Raw genomic sequence first — 15,449 nt, 5'->3', positions numbered from 1 at the left:
TAGCGATACTCGTTTATTGCGGTAGCATTGCTTTAGTCTCTTCGATGATGTTATGTAGGCCTAATAGGTATGTCAAAACAATAATAAAAGGAATTTTACCAAACCTCCGGGGCCTAACTATAACTACTTCAAATAACGTCATTTGGTAGCTTTATCCTAAAGCTAGAAATTATAATTAATTGTATTGATTTCAGTTCGATCTCCCGCGTTAACTAAAATATACCCTTCCGCTGGATATGGTCGGAGGATGAGGTAGGCGTATTTCCGGTGTCTTCTTGTTTCTCTGAGCTCCATAAATTTAATTTCGACAGCATCAATTCACAAAATGCACGACGTAATGACACACGGGCTTCGGTAATACGAAATGGATATGGGCAGTCGGATGTAGGCCTACTCACTACTGTTTTCCCTGAGTAACTTTTCACGATCATAGATCACTGAACAACGTCCGGGAAGTCTAAAGCGAGACTCGATTTCTTCCGTGGAGTTCGTTTTAGACTTAGCGAGCGTTAGGAAAATGTTTGATTCATTTTTGTGGTACCTTCAGAGCAGCGAATCAACTCACCTCATTCATTTCATTCTCGCTTGGTTCTCCGCCCTCCTCTTCCGCGAGAAGATACATTACTACAAATCAATGACTTTCATAGTTACATCTAGGTTTTTGTCCGTATCTGACACAAGATGCAGACGCGCAAGACTGGAGATGACAAGTTTCAGGATCTAAAACAAGTCAACAGAGGATATTATATTGACAGTAAACCAACATATACGTAAATATAATATAGAGTTGTCTTAATTTTGCCTCAAACATTGAGCACGGTGAGCCAATCAAAATGTGAGCGACGCCATAATGGTAACCCCACTCGGCTTGAGATATACTTTCATTGTATGGATTTTTCAGACATTTTATCACGTAAAATGCTAATAATTTAAACCTCCTAAATAGTTAAATTGTGTCCTCACAATATCATCAGTAGAGATGTTTTTTATATAAACTTCCTACAGTTCTCAAACTTTGTAAATATCCGTTTCATGGCTTAGTGATTCGAAATATGTATACTTTTTTCCGTGCATATTTACATGTTTTGGCCTTTATATTTTACAGAAGAAAAAACCGTTTTGGAGAATATTCGCTGGGATATCCCTATTCCCCTTTCATCTTTTCATCAATCTTCCATCGTTACTTCATTATTATCCGACTACATGGAAGTAACTACTCTTGCTAATACACTGTTTCTTCCATACACACGGTCCGCACCTGTGGCGTAACGGTCAACGCGTCTGGCTGCGAAACCAGGTAGCCCGGGTTCGAATCCCGGTTGGGGCAAGTTACCTGGTTGAGGTTTTTCCGGGGTTTTCCCTCAACCCAATACGAGCAAATGCTGGGTAACTTTCGGTGCTGGACCTCAGACTCATTTCACCGGCATTATCACCTTCATTTCATTCAGATGCTAAATAACTAGATGTTGATACAGCGTCGTAAAATAACCCAATAACATAAACTTCCATACACAGTAGGAACTTCATAAACAATATGAACTGGCACTTGAGCGGAAATAATTTAGTGGATAATAATTAAGAAAAAATAATTAACAATACAATAAAGATATTTATAATTATTTAGATTCTTATAATGAAATATACAGACCTGTGTGTTTAAATGACTTTTTTATGCTTATCAATACAGTGTATATGATTGTTACAAGGTCTATAGCCTATATGGTGGAGCATCTACAGTGAACTGAAGTATTTTAAACTGTGATAGAACTTCATAGAGTGAATCAAGTTTGTATTCAAACAACCTAATAGCTTATTTATGCTTTTGGATTTTGTTTGTTTACACAATTTAAGTTATTTAATTTATGTTTTAAAAACCACATTCTTCACATGATCTGCTCCAGTTGCAATGCACTACCGAAGTCGCTTCTGAAAACTTGTCATGACACGAACATATAACTCCTGATCAATGTGTTCCATTTCATGCAATTATCTTTGTCACAATGGACCAACCCTTGACTTACCTGGAGTTTGTAAGGTTTGAATATTTAGTCATAATACAAAATTATTGTAAGACTTCTTCTTGAAAGCTGTAACGTTAAAGAGTGTCGACACTCATTTACTGCTATGCGTGAAGAGGCTGTTCCCCGTCCATCCCGGTCACCGAATTCTCTTCGAAAAGCGCGTTGAACTTGTACAATTATTGTAGAGTAGAAAATCTTAAGGGACTATGTACCAAAACCAATATTCTGAAGTAGAATTAAAGAAGTACTTATTTATATGACATACATATGATTTGAAAGAAGAGACCAATACCTACGTACTTCTAGCCAAAAGTTCATTTGGAACATGAAACTGTTTATAAATTATAATATGAAATGGCTTAAACTGGGTAGTTATTTGCCTGAAATATAGGCTAATCTTTGTAATTATTTCAGAAGATTTGAACTCTAACCTATCAAATTTATGAACAAAGTTCTTTAAATAAATTGTGGTATTGTGCCTCCAAATAAGGCAGAATTGCCAGTATGTCTTATTTTTGAGCTCTGATGTTATTCACAAATCGCTGTTTCTGCAAACGGGTGGTTTGAATATCATGTATGTTCACTCTTTTCTTCAAAACAGGGACACGTCTCCAATCTTCAATACCAAAATTTGTCTTCTTCATGAGCACATCATAACTTGGTCTTCTGATGCCACTTGTATTCATGATACCAGAGATGTGTTCAGTTCATCTTTACTATGTGCTGTTTTTTTATGTTCAAGAAGTCCGTAAGTTCAAATATTATGTTAGTTAAGTGAAGTAACCATTTCAAGGGATATATATTTATATTTTGATCAGGGATATTTTTCCCTCTCACAGTCCTCTTAATAATAGAGAGATAGATACTCCTGTCTTGACACTTACAACTTGTTTTGCTTTTGTCTAAAAGACACTGATTATGTCTTTTGTCGAGATACAACAAAGCCGACGTCAGCCATTTTATCGAATACTGCAAAACAGCTGGATAGAACATAGCCCCTTATGAACGCATTTGTTGATGAACATACTGTCTGCTCCATTTACTGCATTTCTTACAAACTGTTTCGAGTGAGGTTAGAGCATAGCTCTTTACGGAGGTTATTGGCGATGATACATAGCCCCTTCTCAAGCAATGAAATACTTAAAAAAAAAAAGAATACTTAGTTCCTCATGATTTTTCAGTTTACAATTATTGATTCTTGATTGATATTTTTAAACTGCTACGCGCAAAAAACACTTTTCATAAATGACCAATACTTCATTGCAAACTAAGTCCTGTATTATGAAGTAACTGTTACTGCCACGTCCTTCATTAATTAGTAATACCAAATATTTCCCACCTTATATACGAGTAAAATGTGTGTGTGTGTGTGTGTGTGTGTGTGTGTGGTTTGCTGAACGGATTTATGAGCATTGGTAGTATCTTATTATTAAGCTGAGAACATTTAGGTATTTAAAATCCTGTTTCAGGCAGCCTAAATAGGCACTATCAAAATTTGTACTAGCTTGTACTAACTACTTAACTATTTAAAATGTATATTATCTCCTGATTCAGGAAACGTAAACAATGTTAAATAGGAGTTTTACTATATTTGGAAGTGACAATTTGTTACTGATCTCAATTCTGTAGGCCTAAAGACAGAATAAAACTGTATCAGTACTGAAACTACGAAACAATTCACTCTCCAACTACATTACAGTTGCCTACTGTGTATTTTTCAAGGGTTTCTGTTGTAAATTATGCCTCGTTTCAGTCAGGATATTTCTAAATTGAGAGAATGTCCTCTCAACCTCACAGGATGTGATCGAGGCTATTTCCACTAATGACAGCTCTAATGCCATGACTGAAGAAGTTCCACAGAGTATGTAATGTATTTCCTTTACATCTTTGCAACCTCAATTACTTTTCAGGATCTCTCTCAGTTTGGTCCTGAACGCTTTGCCCATATCTGCAGATATTTCATACAGCCAGTTTCTACATGCACACCATCTCCACTGCCTTCACTAGCAGCAGCTATTGGCCTTCAGTGATAATATGATAGATGGCGGTGAAAAATTGGTTCATATAAAAGCAAGGTCTGCCGCTATTTTCGGATTCATCACAGCAATTTTAGCTTCTGAAATACAAGCTGCATCCTCTTCATCCAGGCCTTCGATTATCTAAAAAGAAACAATTTATCAGAATATTAACAATTCAAAATGAGTAAAGAACGTAGGAACTACTAAAGAACACATGTTGTAAAACATTTTTTCCCCATTCCATAATCACTTGAAATTATTTGCTGTTCAAATATGGACATGAAACATGCATTTATAACTTTGAGAACTGTTTACCTCTCGAATTTTCACAATGTTCTCTGCACTGTGCAATCGTCTGCTGTTTGCCTGACTATCATAGGTGGCCTGCTACTCTCTGTCGGCCAACGAGATATTTACTTACTTACTTACAAATGGCTTTTAAGGAACCCGAAAGTTCATTGCAGTCCTCACATAAGCCCGCCATCGATCAGCGAGATATATCAAAGCAAAAAGTAAAATTAAATTAAAAAAATAAAGTTTAGACGCTTAAATAGGCACTAACGGTCAAAATAGGCATTTATAGGCACTAACAAATGCCTTTCCTTTGTCACAATATGGATGAAAACGGATTTTTAACTTTACTCTGTATGTTTAGCCGTTACAGGAACAAATAGGCATTTTAGAAAATATTCTCAGCTTACTTATTACTTTCAAAGTGATTTTTTGTTGTATCTTGTGTGAAAGAAGAAAAATAAACATGGAGATTAATAATGTACAGCATATATTATAATTTAATGTAATACAGTAGGCCTACAATATATTACAACATGACATATTTCTCTGAAATATTTTAAATATTTTATGAACATAAATAAATAAGCCTATGTAGCTATGTTGTTTTTAATGTATCAAATGGTATGGAATGTTAAATAATTTTGAAACATATATTTTATAGACCATGTTACATAGTATGGTCGCTGTGTAGAATGTTTCTTCAATTTCAGAACATCCTTAAAATCCCGGTCGGGGCAAGTTACCTGGTTGAGGTTTTTTCCGGGGTTTTCCCTCAACCTAATATGAGCAAATGCTGGGTAAATTTCGGTGCTGGACCCCGGACTCATTTCACCGACATTATCACCTTCATTTCATTCAGACACTAAATAACCTAGATGTTGATATAGCGTCTTAAAATAATGTAATAAAATAAAAAATAAAAATATTACGGATAATAATATGTGTTGATGCTTCTGCAATAGCATTCAACCTACAACTAGTGACCATATAAGTGATAACAAATGGCGAAGCCAAGAGATCATGTCTGTCTTTACTGCATATGTAGATGGCAGTTTGTCGATCTGGAGACAGTGATATGGAGCGTTGTTGAGAACAATAAATGATTGAGGAGGAAGATTGGATATCAACTTTTGTATTACACATCTTTCAAAACTTTCGGCGTTTATCTGACCGTGGTAATATCCCGTTGCACTTCCGGCTTTATATATAAGTTCTTCATTAGGAAGGAAGCCATTAATTCTTCCTACATGTACACGATCAATCTTTGTTCAGAGTTTACATTCGTGTGCACATTTACGCTATCATTTTGCCAACATTTTCGAAATGTCGTATTGCTATTCACCCAGGTCTCGTCTGTATAAAAAAAACTGAATGTCTCTTGCTCCGGAATTTATTTAGGCTATTTGCACCAGATATCTCGATCTCCAGTCTACGATGGGTGAAATTATTTTCAGAATGTCTTGTAATATTGAACACGTGCAATGAGATTCAGTACGTTATCTTTTATTTTTTATTCCCCGCTTAGGCCCGCTTCCTCATACCTCAAGTTCCAAGATTGCAGTCTTCAACTATGTGTTTGTCTTTTAATGCGTGTGGGTGCATTTGTGTGCTCTTGATAAGAATATGTAACTACCTATGTACTTATAAATTATATTACCGTCCCATTGTGCCCCCCCCCCCAAGAAAATCGTTTTATCTCCGCATATGTAACTTCATTTAAAAGCAACGCAAGTAACAAGCTGTTTTCATTGTCATTTGCTTGTGATTCCTAATACACAGAAATATGTCATGATTAATGACTCTACTCGGTCTAGTACACAAAGAGACCAGCTGTTAAACATCACCGTAACTTCCAGACACTATGCAGAACACAGCGATTTACAAAGGCTCCCTACCTCATAATTGCATGTATTCTCTTTCTTATCTTGATTCAGGTAACCACAGGACGATATGTGGAGTCACGGAAATGTGGCTATAGTCCATGAATCGACACTAAAGACCGCCGGTTGACTGCGTCATCACATTCTCAACCAAGATATCCGAGCGCAGTAGCAATTTTCAACGCCAGGTGTACTGGCCCCTGCCTTGCAATAATTATATTCAGTCCGTAACTCTTCATATTAAATCCCCAAATGGACATAAGTTTCCTCGTAGAATCTGTACGTCTGTGAAATGTATTTGACTCCATGTCTGCTTTTCTACAGATAGCTCTAAAACAACACCTTGTTAAAAGATTGAGTAAACACCAGGACCATAACGTGGCCGTAAGTACCAGATCAATGGAAGAAATCTATGACCTTATCGGGAATCGAATCCGCGACCTTCCGGCTTGCAGTGTAACACCTTATATGCTCGTCCCCTACACACTATATTATGTGAATAAAAAGTACGGAACACTGTTTGCAGCTTTTCAATTTTTTAACGTTATAACGAAATTCAATATGCAAAAGATATAATATTATTATTATTATTATTATTATTATTATTATTATTATTATTATTATTATTATTATTATTATTATTGAATATCCAAATTTATTGAACATTATTTTACCATAAGGTATATTAGGGTTACAATTAAATACATTTCCGATGCAAATACACAAACATTTCTAACGAATACATATTACTTGTAACAGACAGACAACTATATCACATGCAAGTACATAATATGTAAATATATAGAGAGTACAGTACAGTATATACACAGAAACATGTATATGACATAAAAGTAGACGTATTACATAAAATTATATACATACTAGTGGCTTGTACAGCAAATGCTGCAAACTAAGTTCATTACAATTCAAATTAAAATTTTTCGAATTTATTGCCAATGAAGCATACCAGACTTTTGGAAGTTACTTGCTTCCTCTGAATCGTTTTCTTTTTGCTAAATATTTTTTATTGAACCTATACTATTACTATTACATCTTCAAGCAATATTAATTCAGTCTCTACCATCATATCCCACCTCTCTCAAATCGACTTTAATATTATCCTCCCATCTACGTCTGCCTCCCTCAAGGTCTTTTCCCTTCAGGTCTTCCAACTAACATTCTATACCATTTCTAGCTTAACCCATACGTGCTACATGCGCTGCCATCTCAAATGTCTGGATTTAATATTCCTAATTATGTTAGGTGAAGAATATAATGCGTGTAGTTCTGCATGGTGTAACTTTCTCCATTCCCCTATCACTTTATCCCTCTTAGCCCCAAATATTTTTCTAAGCATCTTATTTTCGAACACTCTTAATCTCTGTTCCTCTCTCAAAGTGAAAATCCAAGTTTCACAACCATAAAGAACAACCGGTAGCATAACTGTTTTATAAATTCTAACTTTCAGCTTTAAATATCTATACCACACCGCCATTAAATATATGGAAAAGGTCCATACCATTTGATTAATAACTGTAAAAATATTTCACTTTAATAACAATATTGTTATCTTACGTTAAGTTTTGTATAGACTTCTATATAACCGTCATTCAGTAAATAGGCTATTATAGAAATGAAGATCTAACTTCAGATATTCTCTACTTATATAACCCCAAAAGGTTTAACTTTCATATCATCAATAAAGCATTAATCTGTATAATTGGTGACAAATACATCATGTCATTGATTAATAATAATGTTTGATTTTTAATGGTAATAATGTCATCAAACATTCTTAAGTTTTGTAGTTTTTAATATCCAATACACAGACAGCTGTACTCAGAAAATCTCATACCAGAGAATCTACTTTTTAGTAAATCCTGAAGTTTTTAATAACCAATATTACAGAAACGTTCAGAAAAAGTTACACAAATGAAGATCGACATATTGGCATTATGTCAGCCATCTCAACTCTAAATATGTCAGCAATCCTGCAGGTCATAGCCTTCGTGTGATATTGTTTATCGTAGTGTGTTTGTGTCTTGTTTTCTTTTATTCTGAAAGAGCCATTGCCTATTTCTCAAAACTGACGATAGATGGATTTTGGAAAATAGGAAAATGATGTAGGAAAATTGGCATTTCATTAAAAATTACTATTTTTCTGAAAAACTTTGGGTTCCAAACTTCAAAATGAGGGGTCATTTATTAAAATCTGTTCACCCATTTTCCAGTAATATCCATTACCAGTTCAAATTATGTATATAGATGACATAAAAAAAGAAAACAGACATACGAGGGAGAGACAAAAAGTTACCTTAATAATTGTTTTATTAATTTATTGAATATGTACAATAAAACTACAAAAACTTCATCACTTTTCAACGTAGTCCCCACTGCGTTCAATGAAAGTGTTCCTGTTATACTATGTTGAAAAGTGTTGAAGTGCTTGTAGTCTTATTGTACATATTTAATTAATAAAACAGTTATTAAGGTTACTTCTTGACTCTCCCTCGTATTACATATAAATAAATACATATTTAATAAAAAAAAGAATATTACACAGAAATTACACACGACACACAAAAAACATACCTATATTGCAAAAAAACCAGACATATTAAATATAGAATGCACAAATGACAAAATAAAAACATACATATTACATAAAAATTACATACATATGACTTACAAAAACTTATTACACAAAAATTACATACATTCAAAAGATATAATGTGTGCAGATCTCAATAGTACAAAAATCATATAGTTTTTGTAATTTATAAACTGATCTTTGATGTTCTGGCTGATATGTACATCTATTATCAGACAGTACATCTTATAGACCTGTCTTTGGACAGTTGACTAGACAACTTCTGAAGTCTGATTAGTGTAATATGTAGCTAGACAGCGATGTATGCAATGGAGGGGGAAAAGAACTGTCCAACCTACTCCATTATCTCCTCGCTTAATTGTTTCATGACAGAGTTGCGATTCGTATGTATTAAAAGGTAATATTTTTAGTCGGTCTAATTTATAAACATACAAGCCATGCCCCCCCCCCACTCCTTTTACACACCATTCCTGGCATTCAGTACTCCCATTTAGTACCGTTAAGGATTTTTAATCCTCTTAACTACTACTTACAAAAAAGCGCGCGGTTTGCAAGATGCATTGTCTAGTCCTTGTGACTAAGTTCTCTGTTGTTGCATTTCGTAGTCTTGTGAAGCAGGCTTAAAACCCTCTTAATGGATATCACGTCCACTGAACTATACTCGGTGCCATTCTTAACACTTTCTACATGTAAATTCCAACTCTACTTCATGAGTGTCTTATTGGTGTAACTTATGAGCAGGGTTAGGATTCTTATGCCCTAAAATGACCAATATATGTTGTATAAAAGATGCACTTATGACCTAAAAATTCCAGAAATATGCTTTGTAATATAAAAAAAATATGCCATAACAAATTGAAATATTTTTATGGTTTACTTTGGACGTATAAACTATAACCAGAATAACAACCAGAAGAGAAAAAAAAGTGAAATTTAAGAAATTTCAAGGCATTTAAATTTTATTCAGAACAGAAAATCCTAGCTTATTTTCATAAACTTTCATTATGTCTATATTATGAGACCTGAGCTGCAATTTACAATGAATACTTTGTGCAAATTTTCAAATGAAAATGACTGTCTATTGTCAGCTAACAAAGCTTCGTACATAGAAACGGTTTTTCTTGTTCTACTGATAAAATGAGAGCAAATTTAAGATGAACAATATCACTTGACTCTAATTCTCTTACTGTTTCTCACATACATACCCACACACAAACACCCCTTTTTATAAAATTTGACAACAAAATTGTTTTCCCTACTTCTGAATCCAGTTGCATCAAGTGAAATGCCTACCCCCCCCCCTTTCTCTACCTGAGTGAAAACAATAGATAAATATTATTTTGTCGTGAATCGTTAACATTTAGGGTTAAGTCCATTTTGCACATTGCATAAAATAGGCGTGGAAGAAAATATTAAAATGTCGCCAGAGGAAAATGAAAGAACATAATTCTAAGAAATTCAAAGAACGAAGGAAACCAATATTGGATGTAGACTAGCATATACGTATAAAAAGATTTAAAACGTAAAAATATGCTAAATATGACCAACAGATCTTTAAAATATGCTCTATTAGGATAAAATTGTCAAATTTGCACAAATATGCTCTACCATAATTTAATTAGTTTTTTTTTCATAAAATTAATTTCTGTGTAGTTACTTTAGCAACTCATTGATCTTATAAAAATATGCTAAATAATGAAAATCCTAGCCCTACTTACGACGTTCAAACCTGTTTTAGGATAGTTAACTAAACAACAACATTTACAAACTATTATGTTGTAAAAACTGAATCAAATTTATGATTTCAACGTTTGTGTACATAACAAAGGGAAATAGGCCTACTTCAGTACAGTCGAGTTCACATAAGATTAGTTTCTAAAAACCTAATATGGTCGTCTTACCAACAGTTACAAGATATCACCAAAGCAGGTAAAATCGTAACGCTATGTACTGAAATAATAATAATAATAATAATAATAATAATAATAATAATAATAATAATAATAATAATAATTTAATAACAATACTTACTTACAAATAGCTTATAGAGAACTCGGAAGTTCATTGCCGCCCTCACATAAGCCCGGCATTTGTCCCTATCCTGAGCGAGATTAATCCAGTTCCTAGCATCATATCCCACGTCCCTCAAATCCATTTTAATATTATCCTCCCATCTACGTTTCGGCCTCCCCAAAGGTTTTTTTTTCTCAAGCCTTCAACTAACCCTATAAATGCATATCTAGATACACCCATTCGTGCTACCTGCCCTGTCAACCTCAAACATCTGGATTTAATGTTCTTAATTGTGTTAGGCGAAGAATACAATGCGTACAGTTCTGCGTTGTGTAACTTTCTCCATTCTCTTGTAACTTCAACCCCCTTAGCCCCAAATATTTTCCTAAGCACCTTATTCTGGAACATCCTTAACCTCTGTTCCTCTCTCAAAGTGAGAGTCCAAGTTTCGCAACTATACAAAACAACCGGTAATATAACTATTTTATAAATTCTAACTTTCAGCTCTTTTGAGAGCAGAATGGATGACAAAAGCTTCTCAGTCGAATAATAATACCAGGCATTTCCCATATTTATTCTGCGTTTAACTTCCTCTCGAGTGTCATTTATATTTGCTACATTTACCCCAGGTAAACGGTTTGAATTTTTCCACTTTTTCAAAAGAATAAATTTGGTCTCACTCCAGTGTCCCTACGATATAGTAGTGAGTAGTACTTGTACTGTAGTAATAGTGGAAGTAGTGGTATTTAGGCTAATTCATATTTATTAAGACCTATTTTACATGGGATATATTAGGGTTATAGTTTAGTTAATCATGAAAAATAAACGCTTAGATACAGTAATTTAAGTATTGAATAAATGAGGTATATAGACTTAATGAAGCATTTGTAATCGCAGTTCGTTTGAAAAAACACACATATAAATTCTTCCAATTTACAGCATGCTCGGTAAGATTTTGTCTTTGCATGTGAAATATGGGACAGTCAAATAGCAGATATTCAACTGACTGGATAATTATACCCACACAAGAACTTCGATTCTTCTGCTGTCTTAATTTTGAATGGTTCAAAATAATCTCCAAATTTTCCATGACCAGATATATGACTAAATCGCGCACTAATAAACTTTGGATAGCATACTTTGCATTTCATTCCATCGTACTCCTGAGGAAAGAATAAGTTTTTGGTAACAACCTTCATCACTTGCAGTCCAGTGTGAATTCCACGTAGAAGTAACAAGTTCATTAATGTTTAATTTAACGTGTGAAATGGGACACTTTGTGTAGGGATAAGGTAGGTTCTCGGAAGCAGCTTCTTTTGCCCATTTCATCTGCTCGTTCATTACCTACAATGCCTGTGTGTCCTCTTACCCAGGATAGGCATATGTATAATAAACGAATAACAGCCTTATTCAACAGTACTTTTAATCAATAGCTTGCATGGTCATTGTGCAATGTCAATGAAAACCCCAAGACATCAACTTAAAAACTGAAGATTTAAAAAAATTATAAATGCTCAAAGTATTATTAATTCAAACTCATATCTACAAAATTAATTTTGGAAAAATTTAAATACTACCACTGATATTAATAATAGGCCTAATTAATGTGTTTTAACTATATTTATGAATTATTTAATGCACGTTTTCCAGTGTAGTTTGTGGAAAAAATCTAGAAGTAAAACCACGTGGATAACTAAGAGAATTAATATATCATGCATTACAAAAATGAATCTATGTTTAATGAATAAGAACAGTAAGCAGCCTCATATTCTTAACTACTATAGCAACCACTGCACATTTTATCAAAAGTTATCAAAGAGAGAAAATCAATATATTTGAATAGAAGAATAGAAAACTCAGATGACAAAATTAACACTAATTGGGACATTATTAAAAATGAAACCTGTCGATATCTAAAGAAATAAAATATTTCTTTTGTTAAGTTAATGATCATAAAGTAGAGGGTTCAAATTTTATTGCAAATTTCTTTAACGTCTTCTATATAAATATTATTAAACATTTAAAATTGTGTAAAAGGTGCTGTAATTCATTATTTAACAGATATATTCAAAATTGAATTTCCAGGTGTTAAATAGATTCGCCACACCTGAGAATAGTAGTGAGTATTGGACTCATCTAAAAAACTGAGTATCTCAGTGGAAAACGGCAGATCCCAACTCAAAGCAATTGTGAGATAGCCTAATTGCAGTTAAAGTTTATTGTAAATTACTACTGAAGTAAAGGGCATACCTATATCAAACCTGGTTCAGAGGAAAGAAGACAAATGTACAAATACGACTGAAAATCGGTAGTACCATAGATATAAACATAGTGTATCAGTATTTATTCAAACTTGAAGATCGCATTACAGGCATATATATGACTACTCAAACTCTGTCTCATAATCAATAAATTCGATGTTTTCGCCCGTACTTGTGTCATTTACAGTCTTAAAATTTCTGTAAAAGTCATGATAAACACGAGGAATCAGTGGTAAGGGTTTCATTAGGTCATTATACTTGGACAGCTTGATGCAGTGGCCACTTGGGTACCTGAGGTTGAAAGTGATCACTGTGCTTGCTTGTCGACCCCTTCTTTTTGTGTTTACTTTTATCCATTCATCTTGATGGCCATACGTATAACTGAGTCCAATAATCTCAGGTTCATCTTTACACAGTGACGTTCATACAAATTAAACATTTCCTGAATAGAGTGGACACTTGAGATGTACGTCTTATTTGGGGTTCTTGATCTGCTGTAATGTGATTGGTACTTTGGAAATGACCGTATGTGTTTCCTGATCTCTTCTTTGTCCTCATCTTTGATTTTGTGTGGCCGACTTGTATGCCTAACTCCCTGATCTTGCCAAGGTGTGAAGATGTCTTTGAAGACGTTGGTGTCGTATTAATGTTTTCACCTAGAACGGGGAAACCGCGTAAAACTCACACAGAAGTCCCCGTACTGTCACACAAAATACTGACGACAGGGCTTTCTGGCACACAGGAACTCGTCGATTGTTAATAGGAACACAGTACTTGTAAGTCCAATTTCTTTGCGAATAGTCTGGATTCACTCTGTATTTTTTACAAGCCTTCCTCTTCATACATTTTTCAATAAGGCCAAAAAGGTAGGTATTCTGTCTGTTGTAGTCCCCCATATCATAGAACTCCATAAAGAGCGTGTCTTTTTGTTCGATGGTAAGGCTACTGTATTGGCATACCGACTCGGGCATTCGACAACACGAGACCAAATTCACCCTACACTTTTCAACACGTGCTTGTGCGATGCATTTATATATTCTTCCCCTCTATTTCTACATATTTTTCGTTTATTCTTCACCCAATCCTGAGAAGTTCGTGATCGTTTTCTAGCTTTCACAGCAGCAACTTATCCACTCCACTCGTTACGGACGCCATTCTGAGACTGGTTGGGATATGCCGATCTTCCACTAGGTTAGAGTGCGGCAAGCAGTTTTGCAGAAGCAAAGAATACAGATTACAGCCAAACGACATATCCCAACACAACAACTCGTTTCTCAATATGTTACTAGATCTTAGCAGTGTACAATTCTAGTGAAACATGCATTTTGACGGCAGGTTGGGATCTGCCGTTTTTCCACTGAGGTACTCAACTGTATACAGACAACATCATAAGAAACAATAGGGTACACAGAAGGTGTGAGAATTAAGAAACCTTGGATCACAAGGAAAATGTTGGAGAAGATGGAGGAAAGGAGAAAATGGAAAAACATCAACACAGAAGAAGGTAGAAGAAACTACAGGAAACTTAACAACGAACTTAGAAAAGAAACTGATAAGGCGAAGGAATACTGGATGAAAGAGAAATGTAAAGAAATAGAAGATCTAGGGAGAAAAGGAAGATATGATGTAATGTAGGTTACCGCGAAATAATTTTTTGGACTTCTCAAATAAGAAAAGCAAATCCATGTGGTTGATAAAGGACGAAATCGGAAATGAAATAACAGACAAACAAGGAATACTGAACAGATGGATGAAATGTGTAGTAAAGTTATATGAGACAGGGAATCGTCCAGAAGACTTGGTTATAGTAGAAAACGAAGCAGCTATATCAGAAGACGAAAAAGAATTTTATATTTTAAGGGAAGATGTTGAACTAGCGCTTAGGAAAACGAAGAATGAGAAAGCAATAGGAGTGGATGGAATCCCCATTGCGTTAATGAAATGCTTGAGTGAAGACAAGAAGAAAATTGTATCATTAGACAACGAAATATATGAGAAAGGCGACTGGTCTGAAGATTTTACAGCGACAGTGTTGCTTCCAAGATCAAGAAAAATAATGCCAAGAAATATAACGAGTTCAGGACTCGGCGAAGATTCTTCTGCGAACACTGAATTGACGTTTGTATTCTAAGAAGGAAGAATAGTTGGAAGCAGAACAGTTTGGCTTCAGGAAGGAAAGAGGCACGAGAGATGCAATTGGACTGCTACGGACAATCGGCGAAAGATACCTAGAGAACAATAAAGAAGTGTATATAGTATTTGTGGACCCAGAAAGGGCGTTTGACAAAGAAAATTGGAATAAAATGATGGGGATCCTAAAGAAAATTGACGTGGATTGAAAGAGAGGAGAC

At 34.6% G+C, this 15,449-nt stretch overlaps 1 non-coding gene across 1 annotated transcript; it reads left to right on the top strand.

Moving 5' to 3' along the window:
- The first annotated feature begins 1,254 nt into the window (after window positions 1-1,254).
- TRNAR-GCG (transfer RNA arginine (anticodon GCG)) lies at window positions 1,255-1,327 on the top strand. The gene has a single exon. It is a non-coding gene; the product is annotated as a tRNA-Arg (tRNA).
- The last annotated feature ends 14,122 nt before the right edge of the window (window positions 1,328-15,449 follow it).

Source organism: Periplaneta americana, chromosome 5 (genome assembly GCF_040183065.1).
Source record: "Periplaneta americana isolate PAMFEO1 chromosome 5, P.americana_PAMFEO1_priV1, whole genome shotgun sequence".
Taxonomy (NCBI): domain Eukaryota; kingdom Metazoa; phylum Arthropoda; class Insecta; order Blattodea; family Blattidae; genus Periplaneta; species Periplaneta americana.
Note: the sequence above shows the minus strand (reverse complement) of the source record. Positions and strands in the feature narration are given on the sequence as shown.